Source organism: Triticum urartu, chromosome 1 (assembly GCF_003073215.2).
Source record: "Triticum urartu cultivar G1812 chromosome 1, Tu2.1, whole genome shotgun sequence".
Classification (NCBI taxonomy): Eukaryota; Viridiplantae; Streptophyta; class Magnoliopsida; order Poales; family Poaceae; genus Triticum; species Triticum urartu.
The window spans coordinates 72,003,250-72,020,768 of NC_053022.1; positions in this window are offsets into that span (position 1 = coordinate 72,003,250).

Below are 17,519 nucleotides of genomic sequence, written 5' to 3' on the forward strand. Positions count from 1 at the left end.
ACGGTTTTCCTAAATCTCAAAAGCTTCATCCACACAAAACTCAACAAGAACTCATGAGATAAGTTAGTATAAACCAATGCAGAAACCTTATCATTCTCTACTGTAGCAAATAACTAAAATTATTATTCAACATTGCATACTAAATGCCTCTGCATATTTAATACTCCTATTCTCAAATAGGATCATTAAACAAGCAAACATATGCAAACAATGCAAACATAACAGCAATCTGCCAAAACAGTACAGTCTGTAAAGAATGCAAGAGTATCAATACTTCCCTAACTACAAAAATTATAAAAATTTGCCATACTTTAGAAAATTTATCAGAACTCATTTTTCAAAAAAATTCAACATTTTATCGCATTCTAACTTTTCTAGGGAATTTTTCTAACAGAGGTAAACTTTCTATTTTCAAACAGCAACAAGTATACTTGCAAAATAAGCATGACAAAGGCTATCATTGCCACTTTTATTGAAATAAAAGATGAAAAACATTATTCTAAATAACATCAAGCAAATCCTAAAATAATAAATTGATGCTCCAAGAAAAACATATATCATGTGACGAATGAAAACATAGCTCCAAGTGAGGTTACCGATAATGTTGGAGATGAAAGAGGGGATCCCTTCCGGGGCATCCCCAAGCTTAATTGCTTGGATATTCCTTGAATATTTCCTTGGGGGTGCCTTGGTAATCCCCAAGCTTAGGTTCTTGTCACTCCTTATTCTCATCATATTGATATCTCACCCAAAACTTGAAAACTTGAATCACACAAAACTTAACGGAACTTTGTGAGATAGGTTAGTATGATAAAGAGCAAACCATTCCACTTTTGGTACTGCCAAAGAAAATATTCATAATTGTTATCACACAATGCCTACTATATCATATCATTTCTACAATTTATATTTGAGCAATATAAGCCATAGAAACTAGAAAACAAGCAAATTGTGCATAGAAAACAGAATCTGTCAAAAACAGAACAGTCTGTAGTAATCTGTACTCAAACCATACTTCTGCTACTCCAAAAATTCTTAAAAATTAGGAAAACCTGCTAAATTTGTCTATTAATCTTCTGCAAAACTAATCAGCATTTTATCACGCTTCTATTTGAAATGAGAATTGTTTTCCTGAGTGCAAACATTTCTGTTTTTCTGCAAGATCAAATCAACTATCACCGTAAGCCATCCAAAATGTCTTACTTGGCACTTTATTGAAACAAAAACAATAAAACATGATTACTAAACTAGTCTAGTCATGTGAACACACAAAAACATTAGGTAAAAGTGTTAGGTTGTCTCCCAACAAGCACTTTTGTTTAATGCCTTTTAGCTAGGCATGATGATTTCAATGATGCTCGCATAAAAGATATGAATTGAAACATAACAAGAGCATCATGAAACATATGACTAGAACATTTAAGTCTAACCCACTTCCTATGCATAGGGATTTTGTGAGCAAACAACTTATGGGAACAAGAATCAACTAGCATAGGAAGGAAAAACAAGCATAACTTCAAAAATTTCAACATAGAGAGAGGAAACTTGATATAAATTATTGCAATTCTTACAAGCATAAGTTCCCCCCTCATAATAATTTTCAGTAGCATCATGAAGAAATTCAACAATATAACCATCACATAAAGCATTATTTTCATGACACAAAAGCATAGAAAACTTATTAATCTCCACATAAGCAAATTTATTCTCATCAATAGTGGTGGGAGCAAACTCAACAAAATAACTATCACATGATTGAAATTTAAAATCATGATGACAAGTTTCATGGTTATCATTATTCAATATAGCATACATGTCGTCACTATAATCATCATAGATAGCAACTTTGTTATCATAGGCAATTGCAACCTCCTCCAAAATAGTGGATTCATCATTAAGTAAAGTCACGACCTCTCCAAATCCACTTTCATCAATACAATCATCATAAATAGGAGGCATGCAATCATCATAATAAATTTTCTCATCAAAACTTGGGGGACTAAAAATATCATATTCATCAAATATACCATCCCCAAGCTTATGTCTTTGCATATCATTAGCATCATGGATATTCAAAGGATTCATATTAACAACATTGCAATCATGCTCATCATTCAAATATTTTGTGCCAAACATTTTATTGACTTCTTCTTCTAACAATTGATCACAATTTTCCGAACCATCATTTTCAAGAAAGATATTATAAAGATGATCAATAATATGATGCAACCTCAATTCCATTTTTATGTAGTTTTCTTTTATAAACCAAACTGGTGATAAAACAAGAAACTAAAAGATTCAATTGCAAGATCTAAGATATACCTTCAAGCACTCACCTCCCCGGCAACGGCGCCAGAAAAGAGCTTGATGTCTAGTACGCAACTTTATTCTTATAGACACGTGTTGGGCCTCCAAGCGTAGAGTTTTGTAGGACAGTAGCAATTTTCCCACAAGTGGATGACCTAAGGTTTATCAATCCGTGAGAGGTGTAGGTGAAGGTGGTCTCTCTCAAACGACCATGTAACCAAATACAAGAAATCTCTTGTGTCCCCAACACAGCCAATACAATGGCAAATTGTATAGGTGCACTAGTTCGGCGAAGATACAATGATAAAAGTGTAATATGGATAGTAGATATTGGTTTTTGTAATCTAAAATTATAAAAACAGCAAGGTAACTAATAGTAAACGGGCACAAAAACTTTGTTGTAATGCTTAAAAACAAGGCCTAGGGTCCGCACTTTCGCTAGTGCAATCTCCCAACAGTGCTAACATAGTTGGATCATATGATTATCCCTCAAAGTGCAGCAAAGAATCACTCCCGAGTTCCTATTAGCGGAGAACAAAAGGTAGGAATTGTTTGTAGGGTGCGAAGCCACCTCAAAGCTATTCTTTCTGATCGATCTATTCAAGAGTTCATACTAAAATAACGCAAAGCTATTTTTTTACGTTTGATCTATCCTAGAGTTCATACTAGAATAACACCAAAGCATATTCATAATACTCAATCCACACAAAGAACTACATGAGTGCCCCAATATTTCTACCAGAGAAACAAGGACAAGAACGTGCATCAACCCCTATGCATAGATTACCCCAATGTCACCGCGAGAATCCACAAGTTGAGTGCCAAAACATATATCAAGTGAATCAATACGATACCCCATTGTCACCACGAGTATTCAATTGCAAGATATATATCAAGTGTTCTCAAATCCGTAAAAGTATTCAATCCGATAACCATGAAATCTCAAAGGGAAAAACTCAATTCATCACAACAAGATAGAGAGGGGGAAACATCATATGATCTGACTATATCAATAAAGCCCATGATATAAATCACACGAGACAGAGAGATTAAACACATAGCTATTGGTACAAACCATCAGCCCCGAGGGTGGACTACTCCCTCCTCATCATGGTGGCCGCCGGGATGATGAAGATGGCCACCGGAGATGATTCCCCCCTTTGGCAGGGTGCCGGAACGAGTCTAGATTGGTTTTCGGTGGCTACGGAGCCTTGCGGCGGCGGAACTTCTGATCTAGGTTAATCCCGAAGGGTTTCGAAATATTTGGGAATTTATAGTGCAAATAAGGGGTGCGGGAGGCCACTGAGGTGGGCACAACCCACCTAGGCGCGCCAGGGTGCCCTAGCGTGCCCTGGTGGGTTGTGCCCCCCTTAGGGCACCCCCAGGTGCTGCTCTGTCCCATCGGGGGTTTCTGGTCCATAAAAAATCCACAAAAAGTTTCACGGTGTTTGGACTCCGTTTGATATTGATTTTCTGCGATGTAAAAAACAAGCAAAAAACATCAACTGGCACTAGGCACTGGGTCAATAGGTTAGTCCCAAAAATGATGTAGAGTTTCTATAAAATGATTGTAAAACATCCAAGAATTATAATATATTGGCATGAATACTTCATAAATTATAGATACGTTGGAGACGTATCAGGCCTGTCCGATGGATCCCTACTGTCCGGTGGAGGATCATTATTTTGCGGGTAATATGGAGGAACTTCATTGCTGCGGCCGTGGACCCAGTTGTCAGGCTCTCCACGTACAGTACTCTTCCGATGGAAGTCGTTCCTTGACCACATTGACCACGCCATGCCGAGAGCACCAAGGCGGTGAACGACGACAATGCCTTGGAAGGGGACGACGCGGAGCCAGGGAAGACGTGGCAGTGGCTGCCCACGCGGAGAGGAGTATGAGGGTTCACTGGTTCGACTACAGTGTGAGGATGCGATCACCACAGAATAACATAGGGTGTGGGAGAGTAGAGGGATGGCCTGGCCAGCGGTGGGAGTTGTAGGGGGCGGTGAAGCCTCCATGGTAGCACAGCCGGCCACGGGAGGCACGAGCACGCGGTGCTTTGGATGTCTGGAGCAAGAAAATCAGATGTTTAAGAAGCAGGACGACCGTTGGATGTTAACAATCCAATGGTCACTGGTGATAGAATCGTTTGTTGACTAAGTTGACAAAGCCCTCCATCCGCGTCAACTTAGTAGGCCCACAAGTCAGCCTCCCACTATGGTGGGTCCCAGCTAGCAGGGGGAGTATTCATTTTTTGTGCGTAATAAGGAGGCACTTCCTTGCGTGCGAAGATATAGCTGGTGGGTCTGAGCTGTCATTGGTAGTTGTGATGCCCTCGATTTGACCATACACTAATCATACACGCAAATGTGTATGATCAAGATCAAGGACTCACGAGAATATATCACAACACAACTCTAGACACAAATTAAAAATAATACAAGCTTTATATTACAAGCCAGGGGCCTTGAGGGCTCGAATACATAGATCGAATACACATGAGTCAGCGAAAGCAGCAATATCTGAGTACATACATAAGTTAAACAAGTTTGCCTTAAGAAGGCTAGCATAAAAGTTGCAATGATCGAAAAGGCGAGGCGTCCTGCCTGGGACCTCCTAACTACTCGTCAAAGCCGAACTCCACGTAAAAACATCCTCGGGATCCTCTGGCTCCTAGACTCCATCATATGATCGCAATAACCGGGAAAAGGGGAAAAAGAAGTAGCAAAGCAACCGTGAGTACTCATCCAAAGTACTCGCAAGCAAGGATATACACTACATATGCATTGGTATCAATGAAATGGGCATTATCTGTGGACTGAACTGCAGAATGCCAGAATAAGAGGGGGATAGCTAGTCCTATCGACGACTATGCTTCTGGCAACCTCCATCTTGAAGCATATAGGAGAGAGTAGATGGTAAGTTCACCAAGTAGCTTCATATATCATAATCCTACCTGGCGATCCTCCCCTCGTCGCCCTTTGAGAGAGCGATTACCGGGTTGTATCTCGCACTTGAAAGGGTGTGTTTTATTAAGTATCCGGTTCTAGTTGTCATAAGGTCAAGGTACAACTCCGGGTCGTCCTTTTACCGAGGGACACGACTATTCAAATAGATAAACTTCCCTGTAGGGGTGCACCACATTTCCCAACACGCTCGACCCCCTTTGGACGGACACACTTTCCGGGGTCATGCCCGGCCTCGGAAGATCAACACGTCGCAACCCTACCTAGGCACAACAAGAGGTCAGCATGCCGGTCTAAATCCTATGCGCGCAGGGGTCTGGGCCCATCGCCCATTGCACACATGCACGTTGCGAACGCGACCGTAGAGCAGACCTAGCAACCTCCATTACAAAGTCAGTCGCGTTACGCGGTCCAACCCGGCGTGCGCCACTCAGTCGCTGACGTTAAGAAGGCTTCGGCTGATACCATGACGTCGAGTGCCCATAACTGTTCCCACGTAGTTGGTTAGTGCGTATAGGCCAGTGGTCAGACTCAGATCAAATACCAAGATCTCGTTAAGCGTGTTAATTGATGGGACCGCGGACGCCGACCAGGGCCAGGCCCACCTCTCTCCTAGGTGGTCTCAACCTACCCTGTCGCTCCACCACAAAGTAACAGTCGAGGGACGTCGGGAACTCAGGCCCACCTCTACCTGGATGGAGCCAGCTGTCCTTTCAGCCCCCACATCGGAATCACATGAGGGTACTCTACGAGCCGACCCAACTTTAGTCACCACCTGTATAGTATGTATGTATGTATGTATATACCCGTGATCACCTCCTGAGTGATCACGGCCCGATAGTATAGCATGGCAGATGGACAAGAATGTAGGGCCATTGATGAAATACTAGCATCCTATACTAAGCATTTAGGATTGCAGGTAAGGGTAACAACTGTAGCAACTATGACAGGCTATGCAACAGAATATGATTAACCGAAAGTAGTAACATGCTACACTACTCTAATGCAAGCAGTAGAGAGAAGGAATAGGCGATATCTGGTGAATAAGGAGGCGAGGGGCTTGCTTGGTTGCTCTGGAAAGAAGGGTCGTCAACACCGTAGTCGAACTGGGGGTCGCCCGTAATCTCGGGATCTACCGGAAAGATGTAACGGAGGGGGAACACAATAAATAATAGAGAAATCAAAGTAACACAAAGCATAACATTATGGCAATACGCGGTGCTAGGGGTGACCTAACGCAGTAGTAGGCGATACCGGCGAAGGGGGGAAACATTCCGGAAAGTATTCCCGATGTTTGATGTTTTCGGGCAGATGAAACGGAGAGGGAAGGTTGCAAGTTCGCTATGCAAGGGATGCGTGGCGAATGAACTGACTACGTATTCAGATTCATCTCGTCATTCTGAGCAACTTTCATGTACAAAGTATTTTCATCTGAGATACGATTTATTTTATATTAATTTCCAAAGTTTTAATTCATTTTCTGAAATTAATATTATTTTGAAATAAAATAATAAGTGCTATGGTTACACAGAGAGTGTACCCAGAGAGGTGCATACGTAGCTGGCAGTGGGCCCAGTTGACTGGGTCAACTACCCAGTCAGCAGAGGCTGACTGGTGGCCCAAGCTACTGACTCAGCAGGGTGACTGGGCCGGCCCTATCCACTGGAACAGTGATAGGGCCCCACTTGTCAGTGATAGTGGTCTTAATCTATGGGTTAATAAAAAGGATGGTTAATTAATGGTGTGGGGCTGACTGTTAGTGACTGTTTAGGTTAGTTAATTAGGTAGTTTAAGTAACTAATAATTACTTAGCGCGTGGGGCCCATCGGTCAGCGGAACAGAGAGAGGGGTTAGTGGCTGGGTTAGTGGTGCCACGTCAGCGCGCCGGCGGCTAATCACCGGCAACCACAACGATGGCGGTGCGCACGGGAGGTGTCGAAATTCGTCTATAGTGGCTCATTTCGAACGCGGTTTGCACCTACGGCTTCGTGAGGTTCGCGCGCATCCAGTTGTGGTGTTGGCTGGCCGCGAGATGGCCGGGTTTGATGCCGGCGACGAGGTGGAGCGACTGCAGCTTCGGGCGCGCTTGGCCATCGACGATGCAGGGCACGGGTAGAGGAGGTAGGGGTTGTGTTATAAGGCAGGGAAAGCGAGGAGCACAACGCCGTGCTCGGACGCAAGCGGTAGTGGTTGTGGCCGTGGCTGCACCATGCCCGGCAGCGAGGATCTTCGGCTCTGATGGCGTCGGTGGCTACGGGCACCAAATCGAACGGGGTGGAGAGGGGTTTCGAGAGGGAGCTCATGGTGAGGGGGGAATGGGGGAGCGCTCGGGGAGTCCGGTGGGTCAGAGAGGTGGCCGACGGCGAGGTGCAGAGGAAGGGAACCGGAGATGGTGGCACGTCAGCGGTGTATCGCCGGAGTGGCAGCCAGATGAGGCGACGACCGCACGAGGACAGAGGTCGGGAGGGTGGCGCTCGGCTAAGTAGAGGCGGGGGACTCCCGATGGTGCTGAGGTGGGGATCGGGAGCTTCTCTCCTCGCAGCGCGTGTTGTGTGGCGGCGGCGGGTGAAGGAACAAGGGGATCGAGCAGGGAGGGAGTGCGTCGATCGGGAGGGTTGGGTAGCGGGCTAGGGTAAAGTTGCTAGTGGGGGGGGGGGGGGGGGGGGGCGGGGCCTAGCAGGCCGGTTCGGTGGCAAGGCCCAGGGGCAGGGGGATCCCCTTTTCCATTTTTTACTATTTCTCCTTTATATTTTAGTTACTACTTTGTATTACTTTTGTTGTTAAACAAATTTAGATGACTATGATATGTGTCCCATAATTACTAGGCAATGATTTGAGTTAGCACACAGAGTTACCAATTATTTTGGAAAGATTAACTATTTATTTACATTTAAACGGTTAATTTTAAATGTTGTTTGCACCGTCTTAAATAGGTTAGAGGCCTTCTAATAATTCCATTTGGTTGGATTCTCCATGAAAATTACTTAGTGATTAATTTCAACCCAACGAACATTTTTGTTTTACCATTTAACGAAATATTATTTTAACTTGGAAATTAAATTTGAATTTGACTTTGATTTTTCTCAAGTAGTAAATTGACTTAGTGGGAGATTACACCATTAGGGGGAGATTGCTGTAGGATGATTCTCGGGGTGTTACAGGAGTATTCATTCTTTGTGGCGTAATAAGGAGGTACTTGCTTGCGTGCGGCCATGGACCATCTGGGTCCCAATTGTCAGCCTCTCCACGTACATCCCTCTTCCGATGTTGTTGTTTGTTGACAACGTTGACCACGCCGTGCCGAGAACACCAGCGCGATGGACGACGGTGAGACCCAGGAAGGGAATGACCCGGAGGCGGCGAAGCCACAATAGTGGAGGGATGTGGGTGAGTAGAGGGATGGTCTGGCCAGTGGTGGGAGTAGTAGGGGCGGTGAGGCCTGCGTGGCAGCACATTTGGCAACGGGAGGCAGGAGCAGGCGGTCCTGCCAGCGCTGGATTTGGCGGCTGGAGGAAGAAGATCAGAGATTGAAGAAACGCGATGGCCATTGGATTGACATCCAATAGTTACGTTGCTAGAATCGTTTATTGACGTATATAATAAATAAAAAAATATTGCATGCGCATCAACTTAATAGGCCCACAAGTCAGACCATTCCCCTATTTTTTTAATAATTTATATATAGCTCATTGCAACTTCTTATGAAATTTATTGCAGTCCGTTTTTTTGTTGGCCAGGGCCAGGGTTAAAAATTTAGGGCCAGGGTTAAAAATTTAAACGAAATTTTGCATATTTCTGTGGGTTCCAAACTATTTTTAATACTGAAATGTCGAGCCAGATTTAAAGTACTTTGAAGATATATTTAAATTAGGTTAAAGCCTAGTGAAATTGGAATCTGAAAATGTGAAAAAATTCAGAAATTATAAAGTAATTGCCAATTTGTCATCTATTTTTTATATTTATAGCCCATTTCATATTACTTTCAAGATTTGCAGGCGTCTTGAAAGAGTTGCATATGGTGAGCATAAAATAAACTAGGCTCATTTTGACAAAGAAAAAATAGCCTGGCTGGTCATATGGTGAACATAAAATATAAGCCTGGGCTCGACGGGCCACATCCCAGTTGAAACCCTGCTCCGTCTCAACAATAATAAAAAAATACTGCTCGAGGAGCTACGTCCCTGGTGTCAGCCAATCTTGTGTTGTTCTCTTGTCTATTGACTATATACGCTGACAATGTCGTGGGTCTCAGATGTCAGGAAACCACTAGGAGGAAACATTTTGTTTTTCCATACGCTGAAAATGGAGTATATATAACAAAAAATGAGGAACTTCCTTGCGTCCGGCCATGGACATGGTGGGCCCCTACTGTCATCCTCTCCATGTACAGTCCTCCCCCGATTCCTCTTGTTTGTTGACCATGTTGACAACGCGAGAGGGCGGCACCGCGGCGAGCGCACCAAAGCACGCGGAGGACGAGGGCGAGGCCTCAGACGTCGGCGTTAACGATTTAGGAGATGGTGGGGCGGCAATGCGTGCGCTGAGGCGTAGCCAGCCAGGGGAGGCGTAAGCAGGCGGCCCCGCCGGCGCTGGTTTGGTTTTGGCGGATGGAGGAAGACAGGACTGAAGAAACATGACAAACTGTAAAAGTAGCAGGAGTACTTAACAACCTTAATCGAAACCAGCAGGGGCACTTAACAACCATAGCTAAAAGTAGTATGATTACTTATACAGGTTCAACCGTACAAAGCACGCCTCGAACAATGCTACTTTGCCTACAGTTAACCAAGGGTGAGGCCGCCAAGCCCCAGGACAAGGCCCAGGCGCCACCCCGCGCATCCACAACCTTTTGAAAGTGGCTTCATCTTGCAATGTGGTCAATAAACAGGATATTCGCTTTAGAGCCATGGTAAAGCATGAACATAATCTTCTATCCTATTCTCCAAGATGGACGGGCCTTCATTATTTGAGACCACCCATGAATAAGTATCTTTTCACCTCCAAGGGGAATGGAGTAGGTCGACATAAACATCATGTTGTGACCAAGCGCAAGTCCAACCCGACCATGGTCAGGCATCTATATAGGAACAACAGAACTGGGCAGTTTCTGTTTCAAGAATATCACAACTGTAAAATTGTGTATAAGCAAGAGTTTATGAACAACATATATAACACAAAATAGCTTACCATAAGTTTCTCGACACAGTTGGACCTGTTCAACGAGTGCAGCAGTAGCACACATATCCCATGTGGCCTTCCACCATTGAAATGCCCCACAAGGACCTCAAGACGATCAATAAAGTGTAGAAACTTGTGGATGTCGTCCTAGTCAACTTCAGTGCCATCAGTAACAGCCGAGTTCTTATAGAATAACAAACGAGTAGCCTGCTTAACTTTGAAAAAACCTACACGTGCCACCAATTATAAGAAATATTAGTTAGAAGTAGCATCTTCATGAGAGATTCGTTGCTACTTCTAAAGTTAAATTGTGATTAGTTAGACAGAATAAGTGGATTAAGAAATAATCGAGGCAACAAGCAAGAACCAGATACAAAACTAACATGGATGAACAATTTTAACGGCGCTGGGGTGGAAGATCGCAGTGAAGATGAGACCAGGTTCTGCTATTTCCATCAACATTCGTGCGCCAACTTTCAGTCCGTAATACTTGAGAAAGTTTATCCAAGTTTGGCCATAAAAAGCAGCAATCTTCTTGGTTAATGAACCCAACTCGGAACTTATATCTGCTACCTCTTGAGCATGCATTGGTTTTCCCTTGAAGAGGAAAGGGTGATGCAGCAAAGTAGCGTAAGTATTTCCCTCAGTTTTTGAGAACCAAGGTACCAATCCAGTAGGAGACTATACGCAAGTCGCCTAGTACCTGCACAAACAATCAAGAACCTTGCAACCAACGCGATAAAGGGGTTGTCAATCCCTTCATGGCCACTTGCAAAAGTGAGATATGATAAAGATAATAAGATAAATATTTTTGGTATTTTTGTTGTATAGATTGGAAAATAAAGATTGCAAAATAAATAGTAAACTAGAATTATAGATCGGAAACTTATATGATGTAAAGTAGACCCCGGGGCCATAGGTTTCACTAGTGGCTTCTCTCATGATAGCATATATTACGGTGGGTGAACAAATTACTGCCGAGCAATTGATATAAAAGCGCATAGTTATGATGATATCTAAGGCAATGATCTTGAATATAGGCATCACGTCCATGTCAAGTAGACCAAAACGATTCTCCATCTACTACTATTACTCCACACATCGATCTTGAATATAGGTTTCACTAGTGGCTTCTCTCATGATTGCATCTAGAGTATTAAGTTCATAAGAACAGAGTAACGCATTAGGCAAGATGACATGATGTAGAGGGATAAACTCAAGCAATATGATATAAACCCCATCTTTTTATCCTCGATGGCAACAATACAATACGTGCCTTGCTTCCCCTGTTGTCACTGGGAAAGGACACCGCAAGATTGAACCCAAAGCTAAGCACTTCTCCCATTGCAAGAAAGATCAATCTAGTAGGCCAAACTAAACCGATAATTCGAAGAGACTTGCAAAGATATCACATCATGCATATAAGAATTCAGAGAAGAATCAAATAATATTCATAGATAATCAAATTCATAAACCCACAATTCATCGGATCTCGGCAAACACACCACAAAAGAATATTACATCAAATATATCTCCAAGAACATCGAGGAGAACTTTGTATTGAGAACCAAAGAGAGAGAAGAATCCATCTAGCTAATAAGTATGGGCCCGAAGGTCTGTGGTAAACTATTCACACATCATCGGAGAGGCTATGGTGTTGATGTAGAAGCCCTCCGTGATCGAATCCCCCTCCGGCGGATCGCTGGAAAAGGTCCCCTGATGGGATCTCACGGGTACAGAAGGTTGCGCCGGTGGAAAAGTGGTTTCGTGGCTCTCCTTGATGTTTCCACGGTATAAGAGTATATATAGGCGAAAGAACTAGGTCGGTGGAGCTCCGTGGGGCCCACGAGGGTGGGGGGCGCCTACCCCCTGGGCGCGCCCCCTGCCTCGTGGAAGCTTCATGGACTTCCAAACTTGTACTCCAAGTCTCCTGGGTTGCGTTTGTTCCAAGAAAGATCCTCACAAAGGTTTCATTCCATTTGGATTCCGTTTGATATTCCTTTCTGCGAAACACTGAAATAGGCAAAAACAACAATTTGCACTGGGCCTTCGGTTAATAGGTTAGTCCCAAAAATAATATAAAAGTGCATAGTAAAGCCCATTAAACATCCAAAACAGATAATATAATAGCATGGAAAGATAAAAAATTATAGATACGTTGGAGACATATCAAGCATCCCCAAGCTTAATTCCTGCTCGTCCTCGAGTAGGTAAGTGATAAATACAGAATTTTTGATGTGGAATGCTACCTAACATAATTTTCATTGTAATTCTCTTTATTGTGGCATGAATATTCAGATCCGAAAGATTCAAGACAAAAGTTTAATATTGACATAAAAACAATAATACTTCAATCATACTAACAAAGCAATTATGTCTTCTCAAAATAACATAGCCAAAGAAAGCTCATCCTTACAAAATCATATAGTTTGGCCATGCTTCATTTTCGTCACACAAAATGCTCCCCTCATGCACAACCCCGATGACAAGCCAAGCAATTGTTTCATACTTTAGTATTCTCAAACCTTTTCAACTTTCACGCAATACATGAGCGCGAGCCATGGACATAGCATTATGGGTGGAATAGAATATGATGATGGAGGTTGTGTGAAGAAGACAAAAAAGGAGAAAGTCACACATTGACGCGGCTAATCAACGGGCTATGGAGATGCCCATCAATTGATGTCAATGTGAGGAGTAGGGATTGCCATGCAACAGATGCACTAGAGCTATAAATGTATGAAAGCTCAACAAAAGAAACTAAGTGGGTGTGCATCCAACTTGCTTGCTCACAAAGACCTAGGGCATTTTGAGGAAGCCCATTGTTGGAATATACAAGCCAAGTTCTATAATGAAAATTCCTACTAGTATATGAAACTGACAAAATAAGAGACTCTCTATCACAAAAATTATGGTGCTACTTTGAAGCACAAGTGTGGAAAAAGGATAGTAACATTGCCCCTTCTCTCTTTTTCTCTCATTTTTTGGGCTTTTTTATTTGGCCTTTCTATCCTTTTTTTATTTCCTCACACGGGACAATGCTCTAAAAATGATGATCATCACACTTCTATTTATTTACAACTCAAAAATTACAACTCGATACTAGAACAAAATATGACTCTATATGAATGCCTCCGGCGGTGTACCGGGATGTGCAATGATTCAAGAGTGACATGTATGAAAAATTATGAGCGGTGGCTTTGCCACAAACACGATATCAACTACATGATCATGCAAGGCAATATGACAATGATGGAGTGTGTCATAAAAATGGAACAGTGGAAAGTTGCATGGCAATATATCTCGTGATGGCTATGGAAATACCATAATAGGTAGGTATGGTGGCTGTTTTGAGGAAGATATAAGGAGGTTTATGTGTGAAAGAGCATATCATATCACGGGGTTTGGATGCACCGGCGAAGTTTGCACCAACTCTCGAGGTGAGAAAGGGCAATGCATGGTACCGAAGAGGCTAGCAATGATGGAAGGGTGAGAGTGCGTATAATCCATGGACTCAACATTAGTCATAAAGAACTCACATACTTATTGCAAAAATCTACAAGTCATCAAAACCAAGCACTACGGGCATGCTCTTAGGGGTATATATTGGTAGGAAAAGGACATCGCTCATCCCCGACCGCCACTCATAAGGAAGGCAATCAAAGAACATCTCATGCTTCAAATTTGTCACACAACGGTTACCATACATGCATGCTATGGTACTTGCAAACCTCAACACAAGTATTTATCAATTTCACAATTACTTAACTAGCATCACTCTAATATCACCATCTTCATATCTCAAACAATCATCAAGTATCAAACTTCTCATAGTATTCAATGCACTCTATATGGAAGTTTTTATTATACCCATCTTGGATGCCTATCATATTAGTACTAATTTTATAGCCAAAGCAAATTACCATGCTGTTCTAAAAGACTCTCAAAATAATATAAGTGAAGCATGAGAGATCAATAATTTCTATAAAATAAAACCACCACCATTCTCTAAAAAGATGTAAGTGAAGCACTAGAGCAATAATTATCTAGCTCAAAAGATATAAGTGAAGCACATAGAGTATTCTAATAAATTCCGATTCATGTGTGTCTCTCCCAAAAGGTGTGTACAGCAAGTATGATTGTGGTAAACTAAAAAGCAAAGACTCAAAATCATACAAGACACTCCAAGCAAAACACATATCATGTGGTGAATAAAAATATAGCCTCAAGTAGAGTTACCGATAGACGAAGACGAAAGAGGGGATGCCTTTCGGGGCATCCCCAAGCTTAGGCTTTTGGTTGTCCTTGAATTTTACCTTGGGGTGCCTTGGGCATCCCCAAGATTAAGCTCTTGCCACTCCTTATTCCAAAATCCATCAAATCTTTACCCAAAAACTTGAAAACTTCACAACACAAAACTTAAACAGAAAATCTCATGAGGTTCGTTAGTATAAGAAAATAAATCACCACTTTATGGTACTGTAATGAACTTATTCTTTATTTATATTGGTGTTAAACCTACTGTATTCCAACTTCTCTATGGTTCATACCCCCCGATACTAGCCATAGATTCATTAAAATAAGCAAACAACACACGAAAAACAGAATCTGTCAAAAACAGAACAGTCTGTAGCAATCTGGAGGTTTCGAATACTTCTGGAACTCCAAAAATTCTGAAAAATTAGGAGGACCTAAATAATTTGTATATTGATCTAATGCAGTTGGAATTGGCATTTCATCACTCTCTGGTAAAAAATGAAAATTATTCTCGTGAGGGCATATTTTCTGTTTTTTCCAGCAAGATCAAACAACAATCACCCAAGAAGACCCTAAAGGCTTTACTTGGCACAAACACTAATTGAAACATAAAAACACAATCATAACAGAGGATAGATGATTTATTTATTACTAAACAGGAACAAAAATAAAGTTGGGTTGCCTCCCAACAAGCGCTATCGTTTAATGCCCCTAGCTAGGCATAAAGGCAAGGATAGATCTAGGTATTGTCATATTTGGTATGCAATCCATATGTGGCTCTCATAATAGGTTCATAAGGTAATTTCATTTTCTTTCTAGGAAAGTGTTCCATACCTTTCCTTAACGGAAATTGGAATCTAATATTTCCTTCTTTCATGTCAATAATTGCATCAATCGTTCTAAGGAAAGGTCTACCAAGAATAATAGGACATGTAGGATTGCAATCTATATCAAGAACAATGAAATCTATGGGCACATAATTCCTATTTGCAACAATAAGAACATCATTAATTCTTCCCATAGGTTTCTTAATGGTGGAATCCGCAAGATGAAAATTTAAAGAACAATCATCAAATTCATGGAAACCTAACACATCACACAAAGTTTTTCGAATCGTGGAAACACTAGCACCCAAATCACATAAAGCATAGCATTCATGATCTTTGATCTTAATTTTAATAGTAGGTTCCCACTCATCATAAAGTTTTCTAGGGATAGAAACTTCAAGTTCAAGCTTTTCTTGATAAGATTGCATTAAAGCATCAACAATATGTTTAGTAAAAGCCTTATTTTGGTCATAAGCATTAGGAGAATTTAACACGGATTGCAGCAAGGAAATACAATCTATCAATGAGAAATTATCATAATTAAATTCCTTGAAATCCAAAATAGTGGGTTCATTGCTATGTAAAGTTTTGACCTCTTCAATCCCACTTTTATCAATTTTAGCATCAAGATCTAAAAACTCCGAATCATTGGGACGCCTTCTAAATAAAGTTGACTCATCTCCAGTCCCATCTTTATAAAGATTCATATTGTCAAACAAAGATTTAATAGGAGACACACCAATCACTTTTAGACCTACATCATTATTATCATGAAAACTAGAAGAACACGCTTTCACAAAGCAATGTTTTTTTAGCATGCATCCTAGCGGTTCTTTCTTTGCACTCATCAATGGAAATTCTCATAGCTTTGAGAGACTCATTGATGTCATGATTAGGTGGGATAGATCTAAGTTTCAAAGAATCAACATCAAGAGAAATTCTATCCACGTTCCTAGCCAACTCATCAATCTTAAGCAATTTTTCTTCAATCAAAGCATTGAAATTCTTTTGCGAATTCATAAATTCTTTAACACTAGTCTAAAAATCAGAGGGAATCTTATTAAAATTTCCATAAGATTTTTTGTAGGAATTACCATAATTATTAGAGGAATTACTAGGAAACGGCCTAGAATAAAAATTTCCTCTATACTCATTGTTACCAAAATTGTTCCTACCAGCAAAATTCACATCCATAGATTCATTATTATTCTCAATCAAAGTGGACAAAGGCATATCATCAGGATCAGAATAAACACTCTTATTAGCAAGCAATTTCATAAGTTCATCCAGCCTTCCACTCAACACATTAATCTCTTCAATAGCATGAACTTTTTTACTAGTGGATCTTTCGGCGTGCCATTGAGAATAATTAACCATAATATTGTCTAGGAGTTTAGTAGCTTATGCTAAAGTGATTTCCATAAAAGTGCCTCCCGCGGCCAAATCTAAAAGATTTCTAGAAGCAAAATTCAATCCAGCATAAAAATTCTCTATAATCATGCATAAATTCAAACCATGTGTAGGGCAATTACGTATCATTAATTTCATCCTCTCCCAAGATTGTGTAACATGCTCATGATCAAGTTGCTTAAAATTCATAATATCATTTCTAAGAGAGATGATCTTAGCGGGAGGAAAATACTTAGAGATAAAAGCATCTTTGCACTTATTCCATGAATCAATACTATTTTTTGGCAAAGAAGAAAACCAAGTTTTAGCACGATCTCTAAGTGAAAACGGAAATAGCTTCAATTTAACAATATCATTGTCCACATCTTTCTTATTTTGCATATCACACAAATCAACAAAGTTGTTTAGATGGGTAGCGACATCTTCACTAGGAAGGCCGGAAAATTGATCTTTCATGACAAGATTCAACAAAGCAGCATTAATTTCACAAGATTCAACATCGATACTAGGAGCAATCGGAGTGCTAATAAAATCATTGTTGTTGGTATTGGAAAAGTCACATAATTTAGT